The 6,380-nt window shown below is 54.1% G+C and overlaps 1 non-coding gene across 1 annotated transcript; it reads right to left on the bottom strand.

Annotated features, from left to right (window-relative positions):
• Nucleotides 1-641: 641 nt before the first annotated feature.
• Nucleotides 642-760, bottom strand: LOC120366219 (5S ribosomal RNA). Its single transcript, XR_005580954.1, has one exon. It is a non-coding gene; the product is annotated as a 5S ribosomal RNA (ribosomal RNA).
• Nucleotides 761-6,380: the final 5,620 nt, after the last annotated feature.

The following is a 6,380-nucleotide window of genomic DNA, read 5'->3' as shown; positions in this document are numbered from 1 at the left end:
TGCCCCTCGGTTTAAATGACCTGGCATAGTGTGGCAGCCTCTGGGGAAGCTGAGCCCTGTGCTTCCAGAGGGAGCTTCCAGACATGACGTGCAGGGTGAGCCACAGGCATGGGCCGTGCGCTGTCTGCTCACAGCCGGCGACTGTATCACACCCTGACCTTGCAGCCAGCCACGTGTGTAAAGGCCAAGCAGGTCACACTGGGGCATCTCACACAGCCAAGGTGACGAGGAGAGTGGAAGACAGGAGGTGGGGGCATCGGATGAAGCATTGTCTGGATGCAGCAGGTAGACACAGTGGCTTGAGCAGCCCAGTAAACGGCTTGTTCAGGGGTCCCACCTCCACCGCGGGGGCCATCACGAAGCTCACGGAGGATTTCTCCACCAGAGCCCAGCCTCTTCTCTGGTCTTCAGGGACAAATTTGGTGCCTGGGGACCTTCCTGGAGGGGCATTGACTGCTCTGGTCGAATGTCTGCATGGCGTGTCCTATGGAGGGAAGGAGCAGCATCCTCCCCTCCCGTGGGGCCCCTAGTCACTTGGCCGGTAGGTTCCATCCACTCTCGGGGCTCCCAGGCTCTCTCCTCTGTAACATATTTATATTTTTAATTTTTTTAAGAAAAATTTATTATTATTATTATTTTAAAGCCTGCAGCACCTGGTATTCCCAGGCGGTCTCCCATCCAAGTACTAACCAGGCCCGACCCTGCTTAGCCTCCGAGATCAGATGAGACTGGGCGCGTTCAGGGTGGTATGGCCATAGACTCTCCTCTGTAACTTTTACGTGCATGAATCACATGCTGTCTTGTATTGCTTATGTGACTCTGTTTCCCTCCTTCTCCCGATGATACTCTTCCCAGAACTTGCAAGTTCTTAAAGAATGCTGGTGGGAAAAGACCCCTCTTGTAGAGGACTAGGCCAGAAGCCACCCAGCCACCATGGCACCTGTCATTTTTGGGTGGGTCTTTGGCTGGGAGTTTAGCGGTGAGGGGAAGTGGGTGGGCGCTGAGGTTGGACTGTTTTGGCCGAAGCCAGGCTGTGTGACCCAGGGCAGTTCCTCAGCCTCTCTCTGACACAGGTTCTTTGTATGTAGAGCTGGATGATACTAATGCCTGCTTCACAGTGTGGTGAATAAATGAGGCAATGCGAGCCATCCACGTGGTGCTGGGTCTACGGTCTGGAAGGGCTTGCGCCCTCGTGATGCCACCAGGGAGGAGGAGGAGGAAACTCACGTCTCCTTACAAAGCTGCAGGCTCTCCGGCTTCAAGGCGTCCACTTTTCCCCTCCTCCCGTCCAGCAGCTTCCCCAGCAGGTACACTGTGTCTTCCTAGCAAAGCCCAGAGGGGAAGCAGAGAGGTTCCACTCAAGGAGGCGTTAGGGCGTCCCTTTTTAAGCTCTAAAAGGCAGGCCCAATTCAAAGCAGCGAAGGTGAGATTCCAGTAGGTGGGGGAGAGGGAGAAGGGAGGAGAGAACACAGAGAAAAGGTGGCGTGTGGAAAGAGGGTGAGGAGAAGCGGAGACATACCAGCCCCCGGGTTTTGGATGCAAATGCTCCATGGAGGACATCAGCCCGTATCTTCCTGCTGCTCCTCCCAGTGGCCCTGCACGGGTAGAAAACCAGCTCCCTCCCACGACACGTGGGGATTATAATTCAAGGTGAGATTTGGGTGGGCACCCAGAGCCAAACCGTATCAAGCTGAAAGGCCATCATCTTTCGCCTCCTTTTTAGTACAACTAGTGAAGATTCTGATTTGTACAGTGGCGGTTCTGCCACCTGGGACTGGACAGGCAGGAAGAGGAGGGGAAGGAGTGACCCGCACGGCGTGTGGTCTGGGCCCCACCGGGGGAAGGGCGGGGGTTGAGTTGGGCTGGTGTCTCCCACATTTCCCTGGGTGTCTCACTCTTGCTCCTCAGCCTCTGGCCCCTTATCCACCACACACTGACCACAGAAGACGAATCTAATGGCCATGAACACTCGAGGAAAAGCCTTAGGTGTCACCCCCACCCCACCAAGACCTGAGGGTCCCCATCCTCCACGTGTTCCTCCAGCCTGCCTTGAACTGGAGCTTGAATGTAGAAGACAGCACACAGAACCCAGCCCCGCTTCCTGTCTTTCCCAGTACCAGATCCTCCGAAGACAGTTTCCTGTGTCTTGATTCCAGAATGAGATGTTCATTTGCTTTTGAAAATAACATTCGGAACCATTCAAATGAGCCTCCTCGGTTCTGATAAATCACAGAGGATGGAACGGGAGCTCAGGGTTGTATTTCATTTAGAGGAGCCTAGCTCTCCTGGAGAGCACCTAGCATTTCCCAGTTGAAATACAGCTTCCTCCTTAATTTCATTCCACAAGCCCCCTGCCCACTGTCAGTTTGATTTAGGTGGCAATTCAGTCCCAAAGTGAGCAACATCTTTCAATGGTTCTCATTATTTTCCTGCATAATGTTATCAGATATGAGATCTTGGGCTGAGACACACTCACTCCCCAGCCATGACTCAGCCACAGGGCACAGTGTCCAAGCCAGCAAGGGTCTGGTTCAGGAAATCAGGTGTCTGCCTCATCTTTGGGGAGATTTCGGTTTGGCTTCCTTTCTCAAAGGAAGAACAAAGCTCAGCCGGATGCCCAAAATATGGCTCCATTATTGTTTTTCGTCCCTGATCCAAAGCAATCCAGCATAATGTGGGGTCCCCTGCCGACTTGGAGAGGATATGAGGTAACCCAGGTCTCAGGTGGAACCGTCCTGGTGCACAGTTTTAATGAAATCAACGCCACGTGTTCTCAAGCCTGAGGATGCTCTCCCCACTCCGCTGCCTCTGGTGATGACACGAGGCCTGCAGGTATTAATGGGACCCATCAATGGGAGGTGGTTTGTGGTCCCAGGAAGGTCTAGTCTGTGTCCACGGCTCATTCAGTGTCATTATCAAAAGCTCATTATTTTGCAGCTTTGCAGAGAGATGGTTTGCACAGAGTTGCTCTCAACGGCGACACTCTGGGTGATTGTCTATAAAACTATCAGCAGGAGGGCCACACATTCCAAAGAGTTCCACAGAGAACAAGTGAACTGAGCCTGCTGTCTCCAGCAGCAAGGACACTCTGGGGACCTACAGGCTTCTGGACCTGGCTGCGCGCGGAGGTGCCAGCACCAGACTCTGCCCCCGCTGCTGAGGCTGACTCCTCTCCATCCCACCCCGCCTCCTGCATTAGTGCCTACAGCCTCACTGCTAGGAACGCTGCCAGCCTAGAGAACCAGCCGTGGGGTGGGGGAGGGGGCAGAGATGTTGCTGCATCCTTTCTGCCAAGTTCAAGGCTGAAGAGTTAGAAAACATGGGGAGAACTTTGGGGAAGAGGGCACAGAGAGAACGGAGTCTGGAGAGATAACAGGCTTCCTTTGCAAACCCGGACCCTTTTGCTAAGGGTGAGCAGGTGAAGGAACGCTCTTCAGAGCCCGCTGGGGCACAGACAGGGGGCCAAGTGTCTCCCCAGCGGCGCGGCCCCCTTCCCTCTGGCGGTGTGGCAGATCCTAACTGGGGAGGGCAGTCTTCATGCTGCCGGATGAAGTGGGCCAGAGCCAGATTGGAAGCTCAGAAATTCAGGGAAGAAATGAAACAGAAATAAGAAATCACAGATGCAAATAAAGCAGGGAAAAAAAGAGGCGAAGCTCTGCATTTGCAGCTGTTGTCTGTGCAGGGAGTTATGCATTCTGCTTCCCCTGCCCTCCTTTTTTCTGAGTTTTATGACAGCATATGACCGCGGCAGCCGCTTCACCTTTATCTGGCAACCTGAAACCAAAACACAGACACTGTTCTGGGGACAGTCACTTTAGGAAGAAGCTGCTTCTCCTTTTGAAGCCCGGCTGCCTTGGGTTAAAAGATGAGGCCACCACCATCCCGTTTCCTGGACGAGCCCCCCTAGCTTCAGCCCGAGGAGGGGAAGGAATGTGAATGTCCTTTCTGAGCACTCCACACCCCTTGCTGCCTGAGGTCCTTCGCGTTTTCTCAGGATAGATGCAGAACAGAGAAAAGTGGGGCAGGTTTCAATACAAGCGATGGCATCTCTGATTCCCCAGTGTCGTGGGTTGAATTGTGTCAACCTCCCCGCTCCCCGCCACCGCTGAACCAAAGGCACATGCTGCAGTTGTCACCCCCAGCAGCTCCAAATGTGACCGTATTTAGAAATAGGGACATTGCAGGTGCCATTCGTTAAGACGGAGAGAACTCTGGAGGAGAGGGCACATGGAGAACAGTCTGGACAGATAAGATGAGGTCCCACCGGAGAAAGCTGGGCCCCAATCCTTACGACTGGTGTCCTTATTAAAAAGGGAAATGTGGACAGAGACACACACACACTGGGAAAGTGCCGTGTGAAGGTTGGAGTGAGGCTGCCACATGCCAAGTACCGACTGAAAGCAGGAGAGAAGCCTGGAGCAGACCTTTCCCCGGTGCCTTCGGAGGGTGCCCAGCTCTGTGCCTCTGGGTCTCAGCCTGCTGGCTTACGGAACTGTGAACCATGATGCAATAAATTCTCCTGGTTTTAAGCCAACCAGCTTGTGCTGTTTTGTTACAGGAGCCGTAGAAAACCAATACACCCAGGCTTCAAACCAAACCAAACCAGACAAAGCACAAACCTGGGAAAGGAGAGCTCGCACTCTGCCTCCTCAGATAACCCTCTGAGCCCTAAGGAAGCTGCTGGCCTGGGCAAGACCCGATGAGCAGCGCTGATTCACAATGGCCCTCTGCAGGAAGCATCTCCGAGAACACTGCTCTCAACGTCAGCACCGTTGACATTTGGGGCCGGATTGTTTTTGTGGTGGGACTGTCCTGTGAAGAACGGGGTGTGGGATGACATCCCTGGCTTCTAAATTCGAGATGTCAGTGCCCTTCTTACTGCTTAGTTATGACAACCCAAATGTCCCCAGGTGGCGCTCAGCCTCTCTGGGCAGGAAGTCGTCCCCTGAGAACCGCTGTCCTGAAGGAACCTGTCCTCACACCTTAGAACTTCGTTTCTGAGCTCTGAAGCGAACGCCCCTGAATAAAGCACAGGAGGTGTGTCGGTTTGAACAAGCACCGATTACCCATCACGACAAACGCAGACAGCATCTGCAGACTAACAGGATCCAGGGTCCCAGGGTCTCTCCCAGCTTGGCACCAGCCTGGGGTTTTGTTTCCAGTTGGTTTTTGGAGAAGACTCAACGTGTACCTTTGACTCTCAGCCTATTGCATGGTCTTCACTTGAGGGATGTGGGGCGCCCCTCGCTCCCCAGAATCCTATTTCCTGCCTTCCATGCCCACCCCCTACAGTTCGTAGGGACAGTTGCTGGGGAGAACCCGCAGTTGGCTCAGCCCCTCCCGATGGCCAGCCCGCCTTCACCATGCTGGAGAGAAGGCCCCACAGCCTTGTTCCGCGCACAGGGTTTCTGTTCTGCCTGTGTGTTCTGAAGCCCACCGCACGCAGCTCTGCCAAACTTAGTCACACTGGGACCCCGTATTTATTGTATTGGCTTCAGTTCAAAGGCAAGCACTCTAAGCACTAGCAAATGGATACTAGAATTCCAATTTCCCCCTCTCACTGGTGAGCAAATTGAGTTTATTTTAATGGTATCCAGGCTGTTGATTTGTCTAAATCAGTTAAATGACCAAAGTGGTATGGTTTTTTTTCTGCTTGTTAGAGACAGTTACGTATCCCATTTGTCAGTGCGGCTGAGGACATCGAGCCCCTCACTGACTCAGGAGGGGGTGTGCCCTGGGGAGCCGGCGGTCACCTTGGCCCTCTGCCTGCCCCTGGCTTCGAGAACAAGCAGAAGCTCCCAAGATGGGGATCAGGAGGGTGACGAAGGCACCGCAGGATGCCGAGAAGGTTGGAACCAAGTGCCACTGTCACCAGTACCCTGCGCCTGGTGCTGGATGAGGCACCCGGTACACTGCCCATCGAGTCTGTGGCAGGTGAGGGATGGGGGCTGGGGAGGAGCGCTACCTGCTCTCCAGAGCTAATTAGGGGGAGACGCTGCTTTTTCCAGGCTTGTAAGGAAGGCGCTTCACTCTGCGTTCAGGCCTCGGCTCTGCGTTCACTCCCGTGTCTTGGAGGTGGCCGAGGCTGCGCGTTTCCTGCTCTGCCGGCCTTCGGGGTGCGTGGCCTCCCACCTGCAGGTCAGCTTTTGGTGTTGACCAAAACCGTGACCGTGGCTCTGACTCACCTCTCCCCCTCATCTTTCTATGACTAGTCCTTGCCCTTGACAATGGCTTTAAGAAAGAAGAGGGGCCAGATCAGATGTGGTGGCTCATGCCTGAAACCCAGTGCTTTGGAAGGCTGAGGCAGGAGGATTGCTTCAGGTCAGGAGTTCAAGACTAGCCTGGGCAACAGAATGAGACCTTGTTCCTATAAAAAAGTT

The sequence above is a fragment of the Saimiri boliviensis genome, chromosome 11, assembly GCF_048565385.1.
Source record: "Saimiri boliviensis isolate mSaiBol1 chromosome 11, mSaiBol1.pri, whole genome shotgun sequence".
Lineage (NCBI taxonomy): Eukaryota > Metazoa > Chordata > Mammalia > Primates > Cebidae > Saimiri > Saimiri boliviensis.
Note: the sequence above shows the minus strand (reverse complement) of the source record. Positions and strands in the feature narration are given on the sequence as shown.